A 21,286-nucleotide genomic window follows, 5' to 3' on the forward strand; every position below is an offset into this window, starting at 1 on the left:
AGTGTACGCAGAGATTCAAAATCTCCATTATCCTCTCGTCACTTTGGTCACAGGCAGCTGTGCCATCGAGCGTGTCACATAGCGCTCAGATATCAGTGGGCCGCACACAATCCACAAGTGTCCACTGTCCACAAGTGTACGCAGAGATTCAAAATCTCCATTATCCTCTCGTCACTTTGGTCACAGGCAGCTGTGCCATCGAGCGTGTCACATAGCGCTCAGATATCAGTGGGCCGCACACAATCCACAAGTGTCCACTGTCCACAAGTGTACGCAGAGATTCAAAATCTCCATTATCCTCTCGTCACTTTGGTCACAGGCAGCTGTGCCATCGAGCGTGTCACATAGCGCTCAGATATCAGTGGGCCGCACACAATCCACAAGTGTCCACTGTCCACAAGTGTACGCAGAGATTCAAAATCTCCATTATCCTCTCGTCACTTTGGTCACAGGCAGCTGTGCCATCGAGCGTGTCACATAGCGCTCAGATATCAGTGGGCCGCACACAATCCACAAGTGTCCACTGTCCACAAGTGTATGCAGAGATTCAAAATCTCCATTATCCTCTCGTCACTTTGGTCACAGGCAGCTGTGCCATCGAGCGTGTCACATAGCGCTCAGATATCAGTGGGCCGCACACAATCCACAAGTGTCCAGTGTCCAAAAGTGTACGCAGAGATTCAAAATCTCCATTATCCTCTCGTCACTTTGGTCACAGGCAGCTGTGCCATTGAGCGCGTCACATAGCGCTCAGATATCAGTGGGCCGCACACAATCCACAAGTGTCCACTGTCCACAAGTGTACGCAGAGATTCAAAATCTCCATTATCCTCTCGTCACTTTGGTCACAGGCAGCTGTGCCATCGAGCGTGTCACATGGCGCTCAGATATCAGTGGGCCGCACACAATCCACAAGTGTCCACTGTCCACAAGTGTACGCAGAGATTCAAAATCTCCATTATCCTCTCATCACTTTGGTCACAGGCAGCTGTGCCATCGAGCGTGTCACATAGCGCTCAGATATCAGTGGGCCGCACACAATCCACAAGTGTCCACTGTCCACAAGTGTACGCAGAGATTCAAAATCTCCATTATCCTCTCGTCACTTTGGTCACAGGCAGCTGTGCCATCGAGCGTGTCACATAGCGCTCAGATATCAGTGGGCCGCACACAATCCACAAGTGTCCAGTGTCCAAAAGTGTACGCAGAGATTCAAAATCTCCATTATCCTCTCGTCACTTTGGTCACAGGCAGCTGTGCCATCGAGCGTGTCACATAGCGCTCAGATATCAGTGGGCCGCACACAATCCACAAGTGTCCACTGTCCACAAGTGTACGCAGAGATTCAAAATCTCCATTATCCTCTCGTCACTTTGGTCACAGGCAGCTGTGCCATCGAGCGTGTCACATAGCGCTCAGATATCAGTGGGCCGCACACAATCCACAAGTGTCCACTGTCCACAAGTGTACGCAGAGATTCAAAATCTCCATTATCCTCTCGTCACTTTGGTCACAGGCAGCTGTGCCATCGAGCGTGTCACATAGCGCTCAGATATCAGTGGGCCGCACACAATCCACAAGTGTCCACTGTCCACAAGTGTACGCAGAGATTCAAAATCTCCATTATCCTCTCGTCACTTTGGTCACAGGCAGCTGTGCCATCGAGCGTGTCACATAGCGCTCAGATATCAGTGGGCCGCACACAATCCACAAGTGTCCAGTGTCCAAAAGTGTACGCAGAGATTCAAAATCTCCATTATCCTCTCGTCACTTTGGTCACAGGCAGCTGTGCCATCGAGCGTGTCACATAGCGCTCAGATATCAGTGGGCCGCACACAATCCACAAGTGTCCACTGTCCACAAGTGTACGCAGAGATTCAAAATCTCCATTATCCTCTCGTCACTTTGGTCACAGGCAGCTGTGCCATCGAGCATGTCACATAGCGCTCAGATATCAGTGGGCCGCACACAATCCACAAGTGTCCACTGTCCACAAGTGTACGCAGAGATTCAAAATCTCCATTATCCTCTCGTCACTTTGGTCACAGGCAGCTGTGCCATCGAGCGTGTCACATAGCGCTCAGATATCAGTGGGCCGCACACAATCCACAAGTGTCCACTGTCCACAAGTGTGTGCAGAAATTCTAAAACTCCCCTGTCCTATAGACACCTTGTACCTTGTTTTACATTACTATATAGTTTGTTGGATTTTGTCTACATTTCTACCAAAAATGAGGAAGGCTGGTGGAAGAGGCCGTGGAATTGGGCGGGGGTTGGCAGCTGGTAATGATGGTGTTGGTGGTGGATCTGATGGTAGTGGCAAGAGCAAAATAGGACCAAATGCAGGAGGTGCTGACCCTGCGTCATCGTCTGTCTACATAAGGCCTCGAACGCTTAGTTTTCTAGGAGTTGGCAAACCGCTTTTAAAGGCAGAGCATCAGGAAAAAGTTTTGTCTTACATTGCTGACTCAGCCTCCAGCTCTATCGCCTCCTCTTCTTCAGTTGTAAAAAGTAAAAGCACTGAGTCGTCATTGGAGGCTCATGTTCATGAACCACACCTTTCCTTGTGTCCTTCACCCCAACCAAGATTGAAGGATGACGCAGGCCATACTACTGATTACTCCATGGAGCTGTTTTCACATACCATGCCTGGATTATCAAGTCAAATGGTGAATTACCCAGGCCAAGATGAATCTGACATGGAGTGCACTGATGCACAGCCGCTGATGGATGATTCTGCTGGTACATTCACTCAGAGCACTACATTGTCCTCGCAGTGTACAGAGCCAGATTTTGACCCTGATGAGACTCAGGTGCCCCTTCCCGCACACTATACCACCATACACGGTGACACAGAGAAAGGTGCACATGACATAGAAGAGGAGGTGATGGATGACCCAGTTGTTGACCCAGATTGGCATCCATTGGGGGAAGAGGGTGCTGCTTCCAATAGCTCAGATGAGGAGCATCCACAGCAGACATCGACATCGCAACAGCTGTTATCTGGCAGGCCCGGAGCACTCCAAAGACAGGTTCCAAACATCAAAAGAGTTGCTGGACAGCTTGTCCAGAGGGTCAAAAGATCACAGTGTGCTAGGCCGCAAAATGTCTGCCAAAGTAGGAAGAGTGCAGTGTGGCACTTTTTTGAACAAAATCCTCATGATCAGGCCAAGGTTATCTGTAAGAAGTGCGCAAAGACCTTTAGCCGAGGGAAAAATCTGAAAAATTTGAATACCAGTTGCATACTTAGACATTTAACCAGCATGCACTTGCAAGCGTGGACACAACACCAAACCTCAAGTGCCACATGTGCAACTGATCACAACGAAGGTAGTCAGCAACGCTACATTGTTTCCCCCACTGTAAGCACACCGGTTAGCACAGCAGCAAATGTTGAGGTGTCGTTGCAAGGCCACAGCAGTCAGGGAATCCCACTGTTATATCAACGAAAGACTGATTCTAGGCCATCAGAAAGAACACCAACTCCATCACCATCATCAACCCTCTCTCAGTCCGCCCTGTCCACCGCTACTTCCACCATATGCAGCTCTCAAGTCCAGCTCACCCTCCCAGACACTATGAGTAGGTCAAGAAAGTACTCAGTCTCTCATCCGCGTACACTGGGTTTGAACGCCCACATTGCCAAACTAATCTCGTTTGAGATGATGCCCTTTTGGTTGGTGGAAAGCACAGCTTTCCGCGAACTCATGGCCTATGCAGTACCACGCTATGACTTACCCAGTCGCCACTTCTTCTCTCGCAAAGCCATCCCAGCCCTCCACCATCATGTGAAAGACCGCATTGTCCATGCACTCAAGCAGTCAGTGAGCGGAAAGGTGCACCTCACAACTGATGCATGGTCCAGTCGGCATGGCCAGGGCCGTTACGTGTCCATCACTGCGCACTGGGTTAATGTGGTGGATGCAGGGTCCACAAGGGACAGCGGTGGTGGGACAGTGCTGCCTAGCCCACGGTCTAGGAAACAGTTGGCTGTAGGCGTTCGACCCTCCTCCTCCTCCTCCTCGAGAAGCGACAGCTCGTCCACAGAGCGCAGTCGTACGAGCACTCCATCTGCAGCTGCCACTGTTGCACACGATGTGTCCCCCTATCGAGCAGCTAGTGGAAAGCGTCAGCAGGCTGTGTTGCAGATGATGTGTTTGGGCGACAGACACACCGCCGAGGTGCTGGCCGAGTACTTGAAGCGACAAACTGAGTCATGGCTGGGCAGTGTACATCTTGAGGCAGGCAAGGTAGTTAGTGATAACGGCCGTAATTTTGTGGCAGCCATAGCCCTTTCAAAACTCAGCCACATACCTTGCTTGGCTCACACCTTGAACCTGGTGGTGCAGTGCTTCCTCAAAAATTATCCGGAGTTAACAGCCCTGCTCCAGAAGGTGCGAAGACTGTGCGCGCACATCCGCCGGTTGCCTGTACACTCCGTTCGTATGCAGAAGCTGCAGCGATTGCTCCACCTTCCCAACCACCGCCTCATTATCGACATTGCAACAAGGTGGAACTCCACCCTGCACATGGTGGAGCGGCTGTGCGAGCAGAGGCAGGCCATAATGCATTTGTGGGAGGATACACGGCCAGGCACTTTGAGAGCAGACATGGAGTTGACAGGCGTGCAGTGGTCGAAGCTGAAAGACCTTTGTAAAGTCCTTCAGTGTTTTGAGGAATGCACATGGCTGGTAAGCGCAGAGGACGCCATCCTAAGCATGAGCATCCCACTTATGCGTCTGCTCATGCAAACTTTGACGCACCTTAAGGAGCAGGCGTCTGCAGCCAATGTTGATGAGGAGGAAGAGGAGGAGGGAATCCTTGATGACATTCAGCCATTGTCTGCTCAGGGACCTCTCCTGGACGAGGTGGAGGAAGAAGAGGAGGAGGAGGATGATGGGGATGATTACTTAGGGGAGGAGGATGCATCTCGTGGGGCAAGTGAAAATGTTGGCGTGGCAAGGTCTGGTACAGGGTTTGTGCGTGACTGGAGGGATGTGGATTTGCCAGAAAGTGCTCCTCCACCCAGCACTCGCAGTGCATCATTGACACCGGGAACATTGGCCCACATGTCAGATTATGCCTTGCGGATCCTAAAAAGGGACCCCCGCATTGCCAAAATGATGAACGATGACGACTACTGGTTGGCCAGCATCCTGGATCCACGCTATAAAGTCAAATTACAAAACATCATGCCACAGGAGAACCTTGACCTAATATTGGCTAATAAACAAGCAACTCTGGTAAATCGGTTGCTTGAGGCATTCCCAGCACACAGCAGCGGTGATGGTTCTCACACGAGCCGTACGGGCCGGGGACAGCAGAGGTGTTCGTGGTGCACACAGCAGAAGTGGCGTTGGAGACAGGGGTTTCATGACAATGTTGTGGACTGATTTTTCAAATACCGCTCACACAACTGGTAATACTGCATCGATGGAAAGTGACAGGAGACAGCAGTTGTCAACTATGGTTACAAACTACTTTTCCTCCCATATCGATGTTCTCCCACACAGGTCATTCCCCTTTGACTATTGGGCCGCTAAACTGGACACCTGGCCTGAATTGGCCCAATATGCCTTACAGGAGCTCGCTTGCCCAGCTGCAAGTGTGCTATCGGAAAGAGTCTTCAGTGCAGCTGGATCAATCCTGACAGAAAAAAGGACCCGTCTGTCAATCCAAAATGTGGATGATCTAACCTTCATTAAAATGAACCACGCATGGGTTTCCAAGGATTTTGTCCCACCTTCCCCTGATGACACATAGGGTGACAGAAAAATGGCTTGCTTTGGTCCACCTCTTCCTGGTACTTCACCTATTTCGCCTTTTGCATCAGTTGAATGTCCAACATCAACATATGCCACTTTCTAAAACTCCCTAACTGTGCTGCCTCCCCCCCATGGCCGGGGTCACCACCTAGCGCACGACACCGTGCGAGTGCCGTTGCCCTGGACAGGTGGGTAGGCCGACTCTTGGGCGTGGGCACTGGCACAGGGTCCCTCATAGTGCAATCAAGTGTCTCTGACGGTGGTGGTGCACACCCGCCGTCAGACACACCGCTGTACTATGAGGGGCCCAGTGCCAGTACCGACGCCCACGAGTGTGCCCCCCTTGCTTGGCCAGGGCCCCAGCATTTGCAATCTTTACCTCTCCCTGCTCCTCCGCTGTGTAATCTGGGCCATCAAATCCATACTGTGCCTGACACCATCTGAGCCTGCCTCCTGATGTATAGACATATATTTTGAATGTGTACGCTATCCATACATGTTATCCGGGGATACGGTACCCCTTCTAACCTTTGTGCAATGACGTGCAATCCATACTGGGCCTAACACCGTCTGAGCCTGCCTCATGCTGTATAGACATATATTTTGAATGTGTACGCTATCCATACATGTTATCCAGGGATACGGTACCCTTTCTAACCTTTGTGCAATGACGTGCAATCCATACTGGGCCTAACACCGTCTGAGCCTGCCTCATGCTGTATAGACATATATTTTGAATGTGTACGCTATCCATACATGTTATCCAGGGATACGGTACCCTTTCTAACCTTTGTGCAATGATGTGCAATCCATACTGGGCCTAACACCGTCTGAGCCTGCCTCATGCTGTATAGACATATATTTTGAATGTGTACGCTATCCATACATGTTATCCGGGGATACGGTACCCTTTCTAACCTTTGTGCAATGACGTGCAATCCATACTGGGCCTAACTCCGTCTGAGCCTGCCTCATGCTGTATAGACATATATTTTGAATGTGTACGCTATCCATACATGTTATCCGGGGATACGGTACCCTTTCTAACCTTTGTGCAATGACGTGCAATCCATACTGGGCCTAACACCGTCTGAGCCTGCCTCATGCTGTATAGACATATATTTTGAATGTGTACGCTATCCATACATGTTATCCGGGGATACGGTATCCCTTCTAACCTTTGTGCAATGACGTGCAATCCATACTGGGCCTAACACCGTCTGAGCCTGCCTCATGCTGTATAGACATATATTTTGAATGTGTACGCTATCCATACATGTTATCCGGGGATACGGTACCCTTTCTAACCTTTGTGCAATGACGTGCAATCCATACTGGGCCTAACACCGTCTGAGCCTGCCTCATGCTGTATAGACATATATTTTGAATGTGTACGCTATCCATACATGTTATCCGGGGATACGGTACCCCTTCTAACCTTTGTGCAATGACGTGCAATCCATACTGGGCCTAACACCGTCTGAGCCTGCCTCATGCTGTATAGACATATATTTTGAATGTGTACGCTATCCATACATGTTATCCGGGGATACGGTACCCCTTCTAACCTTTGTGCAATGACGTGCAATCCATACTGGGCCTAACACCGTCTGAGCCTGCCTCATGCTGTATAGACATATATTTTGAATGTGTACGCTATCCATACATGTTATCCAGGGATACGGTACCCTTTCTAACCTTTGTGCAATGACGTGCAATCCATACTGGGCCTAACACCGTCTGAGCCTGCCTCATGCTGTATAGACATATATTTTGAATGTGTACGCTATCCATACATGTTATCCAGGGATACGGTACCCTTTCTAACCTTTGTGCAATGACGTGCAATCCATACTGGGCCTAACACCGTCTGAGCCTGCCTCATGCTGTATAGACATATATTTTGAATGTGTACGCTATCCATACATGTTATCCGGGGATACGGTACCCTTTCTAACCTTTGTGCAATGACGTGCAATCCATACTGGGCCTAACACCGTCTGAGCCTGCCTCATGCTGTATAGACATATATTTTGAATGTGTACGCTATCCATACATGTTATCCGGGGATACGGTACCCCTTCTAACCTTTGTGCAATGACGTGCAATCCATACTGGACCTAACACCGTCTGAGCCTGCCTCATGCTGTATAGACATATATTTTGAATGTGTACGCTATCCATACATGTTATCCAGGGATACGGTACCCTTTCTAACCTTTGTGCAATGACGTGCAATCCATACTGGGCCTAACACCGTCTGAGCCTGCCTCATGCTGTATAGACATATATTTTGAATGTGTACGCTATCCATACATGTTATCCGGGGATACGGTACCCCTTCTAACCTTTGTGCAATGACGTGCAATCCATACTGGGCCTAACACCGTCTGAGCCTGCCTCATGCTGTATAGACATATATTTTGAATGTGTACGCTATCCATACATGTTATCCAGGGATACGGTACCCTTTCTAACCTTTGTGCAATGACGTGCAATCCATACTGGGCCTAACACCGTCTGAGCCTGCCTCATGCTGTATAGACATATATTTTGAATGTGTACGCTATCCATACATGTTATCCAGGGATACGGTACCCTTTCTAACCTTTGTGCAATGACGTGCAATCCATACTGGGCCTAACACCGTCTGAGCCTGCCTCATGCTGTATAGACATATATTTTGAATGTGTACGCTATCCATACATGTTATCCGGGGATACGGTACCCTTTCTAACCTTTGTGCAATGACGTGCAATCCATACTGGGCCTAACACCGTCTGAGCCTGCCTCATGCTGTATAGACATATATTTTGAATGTGTACGCTATCCATACATGTTATCCAGGGATACGGTACCCTTTCTAACCTTTGTGCAATGATGTGCAATCCATACTGGGCCTAACACCGTCTGAGCCTGCCTCATGCTGTATAGACATATATTTTGAATGTGTACGCTATCCATACATGTTATCCGGGGATACGGTACCCCTTCTAACCTTTGTGCAATGACGTGCAATCCATACTGGGCCTAACACCGTCTGAGCCTGCCTCATGCTGTATAGACATATATTTTGAATGTGTACGCTATCCATACATGTTATCCAGGGATACGGTACCCTTTCTAACCTTTGTGCAATGACGTGCAATCCATACTGGGCCTAACACCGTCTGAGCCTGCCTCATGCTGTATAGACATATATTTTGAATGTGTACGCTATCCATACATGTTATCCAGGGATACGGTACCCTTTCTAACCTTTGTGCAATGACGTGCAATCCATACTGGGCCTAACACCGTCTGAGCCTGCCTCATGCTGTATAGACATATATTTTGAATGTGTACGCTATCCATACATGTTATCCAGGGATACGGTACCCTTTCTAACCTTTGTGCAATGACGTGCAATCCATACTGGGCCTAACACCGTCTGAGCCTGCCTCATGCTGTATAGACATATATTTTGAATGTGTACGCTATCCATACATGTTATCCGGGGATACGGTACCCCTTCTAACCTTTGTGCAATGACGTGCAATCCATACTGGGCCTAACACCGTCTGAGCCTGCCTCATGCTGTATAGACATATATTTTGAATGTGTACGCTATCCATACATGTTATCCGGGGATACGGTACCCCTTCTAACCTTTGTGCAATGACGTGCAATCCATACTGGGCCTAACACCGTCTGAGCCTGCCTCATGCTGTATAGACATATATTTTGAATGTGTACGCTATCCATACATGTTATCCAGGGATACGGTACCCTTTCTAACCTTTGTGCAATCACGTGCAATCCATACTGGGCGTGAGAACGGCTGGCGAGCTGTTAAGCAAGCTACAGCACCTGTTCAGACAAGTACAGGGATTCCCTAGCGAGGAGACTTATTTGATTGTTTTCTATGTTGGGACAGCAATTTTTGGGGAGCACTATACTCTGGAGAATGATAGATGGGGCCCACCATACACTGGAACATTCCAAAGGTGGACATCAGACACTGGAGCAGCATTTACAGGGCCCATTATACACTAGAGCATTAGAAATGGGGCCCATTATGTTTGGAGCATTATTTGTGCCCATAAGACAGTGGAGCTTCATCCATGGGGACCAACATATACTGTAGCATTATGTGGAGCTCATCATATACTGTTTCAAACATTATATGGGACCAATGATTTTGTATGGAGAAATAGATGGGCCTCGTCATGAGATGTAAAAAGTGAGGTGTTTTTCATTGTACTATACCGCTATTTCTCTGCCGTATCGGAGCATGATGAGTTGTGGTATGTGTTAAAGGGGCGCTCTTTCGCCCAGGGCACATGAAAACCTGCAGCCAGCCCTCCCCCCCCACAAATTTAGCCAAATAACCCCCATTTTTCAGTACGTAACTTGTATTATGAAGTTAATTAAGGTTGACAAGCTTAAGTAAGAAGAATTGATGCTTTTGGCATTCAAATGGGCACTGTAGGTGTGTTTCCTGTCCTCCTCTCACTGCCGACTTTTATTCCCCATTGACTTACATTGGGTTTCGTGTTTCGGGACGACCCCGACTTTTCCCTATAATCGGACGATCTTGCTCGACCCGACTTTTGGAAAAGTCGGGTTTCACAAAACGAAACGCAACCCTAAAAAAGCAAAAGTCGCTCAACTCTAGTTGGGAATGATTGTCCATGTCCTGTTTACCCAGAATGATGTACCGGTAATAATGATTTTTAATATTGACTTGGACTGATAATTGGGTTTGAACGTCCTTTCTCTGATTATTGCCAGTATAAATGGGCCTTGAGAGCTGAGTTCTATGATCGGGGTTGGAATAATTTTAAAGTACAAATCATTAAACCACCAGTGAGTAAATTTTTTCGGTAATTGCCAAATATAAGTGAGAACATAGAGAATTCCTTTAAACGCGCTGTAAAAAAACAACTTATTGAATGGTACTGTCTAGATGCTCAGTTATTAAATTTAGTGCTGTAATATTATAAATAAAATACTTCAATGTTTTATGGAAGGAAATCTAGATACAATGAATCCTCAATAAATGTAATTTACCAAGTGTAAATTAATAACAGACGTGTTCATTCAGTGTGGTAACTGAGAGTTAGAGATAGGGAATAACATTATTAAGAAATGTTTTGCTTTAAGAAGCAAAATTCTAATATTGATAGTATTTTGAAACCTTTTTTAATGGACTTTCTTTCATAGGATATTTATCCCCTATCCACAGGATAGGCAATAAATCTCTGATTGTTTAGGGCCCCACCACTGGGACTCTCAATAATCGCAAAAATAGGGTCCTGATTCATGTTTCTCTTTACAGTGTTTTATATTGAATAGTGAAGCATATTCGAACATTACTGTTGCTGCTGTTCATTTTTCTTGGACCGATGAAGATATCTGGTGGCCAATGAAGATGAAGATCCGCTGGTGTGCGTAAATGAATGGAGCAACGCCATGCCTTACTACATGAGATTACTGGGGGATTGAGGTCCCTATTCTTAGCTTTGGTGCACATCCAAATAATGGGGTCCCCAGTCATCACTTTTATCACTCATTTTATGCTAGGGTTCTGCAGTTACTTTTGGGAGGGCGGCAGGAAAATCACTACTACCCAAATGTTTCTCAATTAGGTGATAAACATAAGGAATACTTGTGTTATAAAATTCTTGTTAATTTTTTACACATCAATAGAGACGACCTTCATTTTATCCATGACATGACCAGAAATTACCATAGAGCCTTTGCTTCAATTGTTTAAAGGGATTTTCTTACAAAGTACGGTACATTTTTCTTAACAGATGTTAGAATAAAAATAAGTTCCACAATTTGATGTGTTAAAAAAAATGTTCCTATGCTGAGATAATCTTATAAATGTGCCGCTGTATAATGGATGTGTCTGACCATGTAGGAACATGGTTTGATCTTACCACAGATCCTGAGCTGGGGAGGGGGCAAAAGGGAGTATACAGACATTACATCAGGGGATCACAGCTGATTATTAAATTAGTGTTTAATTAGGCAAGATATGTTTTTCCTTATAGAAATTAGCAGCTGTGATCCCGTGCTGTCCTGTGTGTATACTCTTTTCCTTCCTCCCCTGCCCAGGAGCTGTGGTATGATCAGACTATGTCCCTGTAGGGTCAGACACGGCCATTACACAATACACAGTACAATATACGCAGGGGCACATTTATATGATTATCTCAGCACAGGGACACTTTATTTAAACATCCAATTATGAAACAAATTTTTTTCAAGATCTATCGATTAAAGTGTACTTTGTTAATGGGAAAACCCCTTTAAAGACAAACAAATAACAAATATCCCACATTCTTAACCAACAGACATATTCTTATTTAGAATTAAATGTTTAACACTGATTTAAATACTGAATCTCCTAGTAAGTTTAATATAGTAAATACAATAGCACTACATTGGCACTTTGTATATTCATTCAATGTGATTCAGTGTAGCATTATACATTAATTTAATTTATAATCCTCATATCCATCAGGCCTGCAAATGTTTAATTGTAACTTAATGTGGGAATTACACAAACGTTTAAATGAATTTGTGTATCTAATAAAAAGCAGCTCAATACTCAGTCTACAAAAAATGTCACAACTTCCTATCTCAATATCCTGAAGGTGGCAGGGTAAGGCCTACAAATACCACAGGTTGCTGAGATCTTTGCTTTATTCAGATCATACTTGCTTTATACGTATTATTATATTTTTCTGTAAAACAATGAGGAGAATTATAATAATGTTCCACAACTAGATAAGTGTTTTTTTTATTAGGTTGGTGAAAAATAATGTTTGCTTAGTTAACTAAAATGTAGACACTTTAACATGCCAGAACAATGTGTCATTTGAAGTGCTTTTACAGAGCTGCACAATTATGGTACTTTCCAATTCAATAGTTCTAGGTGTCATATGAGAGCAACATTTAGTGGTTTGCATGTTTGATTTACCTTCACAACACAATACTAACGTGAACGTCAGTGGGCTCAGAGGACTGTGTCCTCCAGTAATTCACCGCACTAAAGGGTTTTATGTTGGAGACGCCTTGTTAAAGGGGTTGTCTAGGACTTTAGCAATGATGGCCTATCCTTAGGATAAATCATCAATGTCTGATCGGTGGAGGTTCGACAACTGACACCTCCACCGACCAGTTGTTCCCAGTGTGAGCGGCGACTGAAGTACTGCATACTGCGTAGCTGCACCATGGTCACCATCAGGGCATTACTGCCCTTACTGGCGTATGGGACCCGGTGAGGAGAGGGGGCCCAGATCGGGCAGGATCCTGCCGGGTCAGCAACTGAATGTGCGTCCTCGCACGCACGTTTAGTTTAAAAATCTATGGCTATGTGGGCCGGCACAGCAATAAAAGCCGCCAGCCAATCACCTGCCAGCAGCCAAAGTCATCGGCACATGGCCGGCATAGGATGTCACAGTCATGCACCCGTGAGTCCGTGGTTCACATGCATAGAGGATACCACGCTGCTGGACCGCGGCCAGGTAAGGAGAAACTTTTTTCTTCTTTTTTTACTGAAAGCGGCAAGCCGCAATATGGAGGCTGATTAGGCAGTATCATGGGACACATGGGGCAGGATGGAGACACATGGGATAGGATCCTGGAACACATGGGGCAGGATGGAGACACATGGGATAGGATCCTGGGACACATGGGGCAGGATGGAAACACATGGGGCAGGATCATGGGACAGATATAGCAGGATCATGGGACACATAGGGCAGAATGGATAAAGATGAGGGAGCATCGTGGGACACATTGAGCAGGTTCATAGGACAAGATCGTGGGACAGATGGGGCAGGATCATGGGATAGGTGGGGCAGGATCATGGGACACATGAGGCAGAATAGAGAAAGCTGAAGGAGCATCATGGGGTGGATTCATGGGACACATGGGGCAGGATGGAGACAAATGAGACAGGATCATGGTACACATGGAGCAGGATCATGGGGCAGAATGGAGATGTCAGATTGGGCAGGATGGGACATCGCATGGGGGCATAATGGAGAGAGATAGGGTCAGGGTTGGAGAACATATGGCTGGAGCCAGGAATGAGACACAAGGGGTCAGGATTATTATTATTTATTTATATAGCACCATTAATTCCATGGTGCTATACATGAGATGGGGTTACATCAAAATACAAATATCATTTACAGTAAGCAAACTAACAATGACAGACTGGTACAGAGGGAAGAGGACCCTGCCCTTGCGGGCTTACATTCTACAGGATTATGTGGAAGGAGACATTAGGTTGGGGGTTGCAGTAGCCCCGATGGTGTTGAGGTGGCCGCGTGGTCGTTACAGGTTGTAAGCTTTTTTAAGAGATGTGTTTTCAGGTTCCGTCTGAAGGATCCAAATGTGGTGGATAACCGGACATGTTTGGGAACAGAATTCCAGAGTATTGGGGCTATTCGGGAGAAATCTTGGAGGTGATTGTGTGAGCGAATAAGCGTGGAGAGAGAAGGAGATCTTGGAAGACCGGAGATTACGTGAGGGAAGATATTGAGAGATTAGTTCGGAAATAAAAGATAGAAAAAGGTTATGGATGGCTTTGTAGGTCAGTGTTAGTAGTTTAAACTGGATACATTGGGAAATTGGAAGCCAGTGAAGGGATCTGCAAAGAGGAGAAGCAGAAGTGTAGCAAGGAGAGAGACTAATTAGTCGGGCAGCAGAGTTAAGGATGGACTGGAGGGGTGCGAGAGTGTTAGAAGGTAGGCCACAGAGGGGGATATTGCAGTAGTCGAGGTGGGAGATGATTAGGACATGCACAAGCATCAAGCATTTTGGTAGAGTGAGAGTTGAGGAAAGGATGCATTCTGGAAATGTTTTTGAGCTGGAGGCGATGTGGATATTATTACTGCAGTGATGTATTTTATTTTTGAGGATACTGTTTTCAATGGGAGTTCTGATACTGTGCAGGGTGGCACTAGGTTGCCTTTTTTTCTTCATCTGGTGTAGTGTAAAAGTTGGGAAAAAATTAAGTAATGTGCTGTGCTTGCACTGCTCTGGATAACTGTGTTATTTTCTGCAGATACTAGTCCTGGCTGGAAGAAGTGATGGTGGTCTGAGCTGGATGAAGAAAAGCAAAGATGAAGGACTTCAACTAGAGAAGTCACTGGTGAGTCAATGTGCTACCTATATAGTATATACAGATCCAAACCACTGATGACAATGGTACTGGTCTTATATGGACATGTAAAAGGGGCCTTAGAAACTTTTTTCAAAGAATGTTCAGCTAAGGCCACGTGCACACGTTGAGTATTTGGTCAGTTTTTTACCTCAGTATTTGTAAAAGAAAACCAGGAGTGGGTGATAAATACAGAAGTGGTGACGTGTTTCTATTATACTTTTCCTCTGAATGTTCCACTCCTGATTTTGACTTACAAATGCTGAGGTAAAATGCTGACCAAATACTGAACATGTGAACATGGCCTGAAGCTGCCTGTAATAAATAATTGTTTCAGGTACTATAAAGGTGGTTTTGAAAATAATATTAGTATACAATACCAATAAATATTGTGCGGATAAGATAGTGTACTGTAGAGCAGCCAAATGATACAAAGTCCAAATAATGCACCACACAATACCAAAATGATAATATTATACAAAGCCTACTTAATTCTGTGCATATCCCAAATGATGCCACCCTACCATGCCTATTGTGAGCTGACGGGTATGAACTTCTGTACTATTAAAGAAAAGTGGGATATTGTTGCCATGGCACATGCTTTCCTTAAGATGTTTTTACTGCATCCCTGGCAAAGAACAATGTACGTTATATTCCCTTTTTCCTGGGGAGGCAGTAACTTTGCCTGCACTTGTAGGGTAGTGACCGCCTGGGATTAAGCATATTTAACAAGCACTTGACCACAAACCAGTAAGTCTTGTCTCTGGCTGAGGGCATATTATTAGTCATACTTGATCCCAGGCAGCCTGTCTCCATGCTTGTCTCTACAGTGCAAGAGATTACTGACTGCAAATGTCCTTTACACAAAGCAAATAAAACAATGTGTAACTTTGCTGCTATCCCCCATTCTTACCTGATGTGAAAATGGATGGAGGGCCTGAAGATATATATAACACAATACAAAAAAATGCAGGATTTTATGGAAAAAAAATCTGTTTTTTGTGGCATTTTTTGCAGCTGTTTTCTATTGATTTTTTCTGCATTAAAAACATTTGCAAACTTTAATATATGACTATGAGATAAGATTTGAAAAAAAAAACAAAACAAAAAAACCAGACAGAATACACAGCACTCCAGAGGATGTAATGAATTTCACAGAGACTTTTCCTCATCTAATACAGTGTAACGTTTCAACTATTTCATGACTGTATTGTAACTCACTGTATCTGCTGGAGTATTGTGGTTCTTTTTTGTGTATTTTTTGTTGGTTTTTCTATGGGGCTGCTGGTCTGGAGTCTGACACTGAATGCCCCACTATGGATTTATATCTAGTAAATTAGCACACCACATAACGTGCTGAAGTTTTCCACATTTTTGACAAGTATTAGTGTTTTATTTTTCATCCTCTTGGTGTATTTTTTCTGTGTCTTTTTCTTCCTAATGCAGCATGCTTAGGCTGAAGTCACATGCAATTCTTCAATAATACTTATGCCCAAATCCACATGTAAACACCATCAAATTTGACCCAAAAATTAATCCCTTTATCACCAAGGGTGGTTTGCATGTTAAGGTCCCATTACATTTAGCGATGCACCAGCGATCCCGACAACGATACGACCCGGTCAGGATCACTGGTGATCGCTAAATAGTCGCTAGTGAGCTTCCAAACAGGCAGATCTAACCAGTGACACAGCGATGCTCAGCGGTCGTTACTTACCTGTCAAATGGCAGCGCTGATGACGCCTTCTGCCTGCGTCCATGCGTCGCTCGTCGGCGCCAGCTGGACTCCAGCGAGAAGAAAACGCCCAGGACATTCTCGCGCGATCAGCGATATCCAGCGTGGGGGGCGGTCAGAGGTAAGTGTCACATGTAGTGAGATCGCTAGCGATATCGCTGTTGCGTCACAAAATCAGTGACGCTTTAGCGATATCGCTAACGATATGGCTATGTGTAAAAGGCCCTTTAATGACCAGGCCAATTTTTACAATTCTGACCACTGTCCCTTTATGAGGTAATGACTCTGGAACACTTTCATGGATCCCGGTAAACCTGACATTGTTTTCTCATAACATATTGTACTTCATGTTAGTGGTAAAATTTCTTTGATATGACTTGCATTTATTTGTGAAATTTTCCAAATTTGAATTTTCATGCCCTTAAAACAGAAATATGTCACACAAAATAGTTAAAAAATAACATTCCCCACTTAATAAATAACATTCCCCACATGTCTACTTAACATTAGCACAATTTTGGAACCAAAATTTTTTTTTGTTAGGAAGTTATAAGGCTTAAAATTGACCAGCATTTTTTCATTTTTACAACACCATTTTTTTTAGGGACCACATCACATTTGAAATCACTTTGAGGGGTCTATATGATAGAAAATACCCAAAAGTGACACCATTCTAAAAACTGCACCCCTCAAGGTACTCAAAACCACATTCAAGAAGTTTATTAACCCATCAAGGGCTTCACAGGAATTTTTGGAATGATTAAAAAATGAACATTTAACTTTTTTTCACAAAAAAATTTACTTCAGATCCAATTTGTTTTATTTTACCAAGGGTAACTGGAGAAAATGGACCCCAAAAGTTGCTGTACAATTTGTCCTGAGTACACTGATACCCCATATATGCAGGTATGCAGGTAAACCACTGTTTGGGTGCACGACGGAAGGGCAGGAGCGCCGTTTGACTTTTCAATGCAAAATTGGTTGGAATTGAGATCGGATGCCATGTCACATTTGGAGAACCCCTGATGTGCCTAAACAGTGGAAACCCCCCACAAGTGACACTATTTTGGAAAGTAAACCCCCCTAAGGAACTTATCTAGATGTGTGGTGAGCACTTTGAACCTCCAAGTGCTTCACAGAAGTTTATAATGTAGAGTCGCAAGAATAAAAAATCTTATTTTTATCACAAAAATGATCTTTTCGCCCCCCAATTTTTTATTTTCCCAAGGGTAACAGGAGAAATTGGACCCCAAAAGTTGTGCAATTTGTCTTGAGTATGCTGATACCCCATATGTGGGGGTAAACCACTGTTTGGGTGCATGGCAGAGCTCAGAAGGGAAGGAGCAACATTTGACTTTTTCAATGCAGAATTGGCTGGAATTGAGATCAGACGCATGTCGCGTTTAGAGAGTCCCTGATGTGCCTAATCAGTGGAAAACCCCCAATTCTAACTCCAACCCTAATCCTAGTCCCAACCCTAATCCTAATCACAACCCGAATCCTATTCCCAACCCTAACCCTAATCCTAACTTTAGCTCCAACCCTAACCCTAACTTTAGCCTCAACCCTAACCCTAACTTTAGCCCCAACCATAACTCTAATTTCAGCTTCAACCCTAACCCTATTTTTAGCCCCAACCCTAACCCTAACTTTATCCCCAGCCCTAACCCTAACTATAGTCCTAACCATAACCTTAGCCCTAACCCTAACCCCAACCCTAATGGGAAAAAGGAAATAAAGACACTTTTCTATTTTATTATTGTTCCCTAACTAAGCGGGTGATAAAAGGGGGTTTGATTTACTATTTATAGCGAGGTTTTATAGCGGGTTTTAATGTTTGGCAGCTGTTACACACTAAAAGATGCTTTTTATTGCAAAAAATAGTTTTTGCATCACCACATTTTGAAAGCTATAATTTTTCAATATTTTAGCCCACAAAGTCATGTGGGGTCTTGCTTTTTGTGGGACGAGTTGAGGTTTTTATTGGTACCATTTTCGGGCACATGACTTTTTTTATCGCATTTTACTCTGATTTTTGGGAGGCAGAATCAACAAAAACCAGCAATTAATGAATTTCTTTTGAGGGGAGTGGGCATTTATACCGCTCCGCGCGTGGTAAAACTGATAAAGAAGTTTTATTCTTTGAGTCAGTACGATGACAGCAATTCCTCATTTATATTTTTTTATGTTTTGGCGCTTTTATACAATAAAACTATTTTATAGAAAAAATAATTATTTTTGCATCGCTTTAGTCTGAGAACTATAACTTTTTATTATTTTTCCGGAGATGGAGCTATATGGAGGCTTGTTTTTTGCGGGACAAGATGACATTTTCAGCGATATCATGTTTATTTATATCCGTCTTTTTGATCGCATGTTATTCCACTTTTTGTTCGGCGGTATGATGATAAAGCATTGTTTTTTTGCCTTGTTTTTTTTAATGGTGTTCACTAAAGGGGTTAATTAGTGGGACAGTTTTATAGGTCTGATCATTACGGACCAGGCAATACTAAATATGTGTACTGTTATTGTTTAGTTTTTTATTCAAATATTGATTTAATGATGGAATAATTATTGATTTTTTTATTATTTCTTTATTATTTTTTTAAACATTTTCATAATTATTTAACCCCTTTACTTCCAAGGGTGGTTTACATGTTAATGCCCAGGCCAACTTTTAGAATTCTGACCACTGTCCATTTATGAGGTAATAACTCTGGAACGCTTCCATGGATCCCGGTGATTCTGACATTGTTTTCTCATGACATATTGTACTTCATGTCAGTGGTAAAATTTTATTGATATGACTTGCGTTTATTTTTTTTAAAAAAAAAGCGGAAATTTGGCGAAAATTTTGAAATTTCGCAATTTTCCAACTTTGAATTTTTATGCCCTTAAATCACAGAGCTATGGCACACAAAAAACTTAATAAGTAACATTTCCCACATGTTTACTTTACATCAGAACAATTTTGGAGCCAAAATTTTTTTGTAGGAAGTTATAAGAGTTAAAAGTTGACCAGCGATTTCTCCTTTTTACAACACCATTTTATTTTTAGGGACCACATCACATTTAAGTCAATTTAAGGGGTCTATATGATAGAAAATACCCAAAAGTGACACCATTCTAAAAACTGCACCCCTCAAAGTGCTCAAAACCACATTCAAGAAGTTTATTAACCCTTCAGGTGCTTCACAGGAATTTTTTGAATGTTTAAACAAAATGAACATTTAACTTTTTTCACAAAAAAAATTACTTCAGGTCCATTTTTTTTATTTTACCAAGGGTAGCAGGAGAAATTGGACTGGAAAAGTTATTGTGCAATTTGTCCTGAGTACGCTGATGCCTGATATGTGGGGGAACCACTGTTTGGACGCATGGCAGAGGTAGGAAGGGAACGAGCGCCGTTTGACTTTTTCAGCGCAAAATTGGCTGGAATTGAGATCGGGTGCCATGTCACGTTTGGAGAGCCCCTGATGTGCCTAAACAGTGGAAACCACCCACAAGTGACCCCATTTTGGAAACTAGACCCCCCCAAGGAACTTATCTAGTTGTGTGGTGAGAACTTTGAACCCCCAGGGGCTTCACAGAAGTTTATAACGTACAGCCGTACAATTATAAAATCATATTTTTTCAACAAAAATGATCTTTTCACCCCCAATTTTTATTTTCCCAAGGGAAACAGGACCCCAAAAGTTATTGTGCAATTTGTCCTGAGTACACTGATACCCTATATGTGGGGGTAAACCACTATTTGGACGCATGGAAGAGCTCGGAAGGGAAGCAGCGCCATTTGACTTTTTTGGCTGGAATTGAGATCAAACGCCATGTTGCGTTTGGAGAGCCCCTGATGTGCCCAAACAGTGGAAACCCCCAATTCTAACTCCAACCCTAACCCACACACACCCCTAGCCCTTATCTAAGCCCTAGACCTAACCCTAACCTTAGCCCTAACCCTAACCCTAATGGGAAAATGGAAATAAATACTTTTTTTTAACTTTATTATTTTTATCTAACTAAGGGGGTGATAAATGGGGGTTTGATTTACTATTTATAGCGGGTTTTTATGTTTGGCAGCTGTCACATGCTTTTTATTGTAAAAATAGTTTTTGCATCACCACATTTTGAGAGCTATAATTTTTCCGTATTTTGAGCCACAGTCATATGAGGTCTTATTTTTTGCGGAACGAGTTGATGTTTTTATTGGTACCATATTCGGGCACGTGACATTTTTTGATCGCTTTTTATTCCGATTTTTGGGACGCAGAATGAACAAAAACCAGCAATTCATGAATTTCTTTTGAGGGGTGCGCTTACACCGTTCCGCGTGCGGTAAAATTGTTAAAGTGGTTTTATTCTTTGGGTCAGTACGGTTACAGTGATACCTCATTTATGTCTTTTTTTATGTTTTGTCCCTTTTATGCAATAAAAACAATTTTATATAAAAAATAATTATTTTTTCATCGCTTTATTCTGCGAGCTATAACTTTTTTACTTTTTTGCTGATGATGCTGTATGGTGGCTCATTTTTTGCGGGACAAGATGATGTTTTCAGCGGTATCATGTTTATTCATATCCGTCTTTTTGATCGCGCGTTATTGCACTTTTTGTTCGGCGGTA

The sequence above is a fragment of the Dendrobates tinctorius genome, unplaced genomic scaffold, assembly GCF_039654945.1.
Source record: "Dendrobates tinctorius isolate UK_male_01 unplaced genomic scaffold, ASM3965494v1 ptg000073l, whole genome shotgun sequence".
Lineage (NCBI taxonomy): Eukaryota > Metazoa > Chordata > Amphibia > Anura > Dendrobatidae > Dendrobates > Dendrobates tinctorius.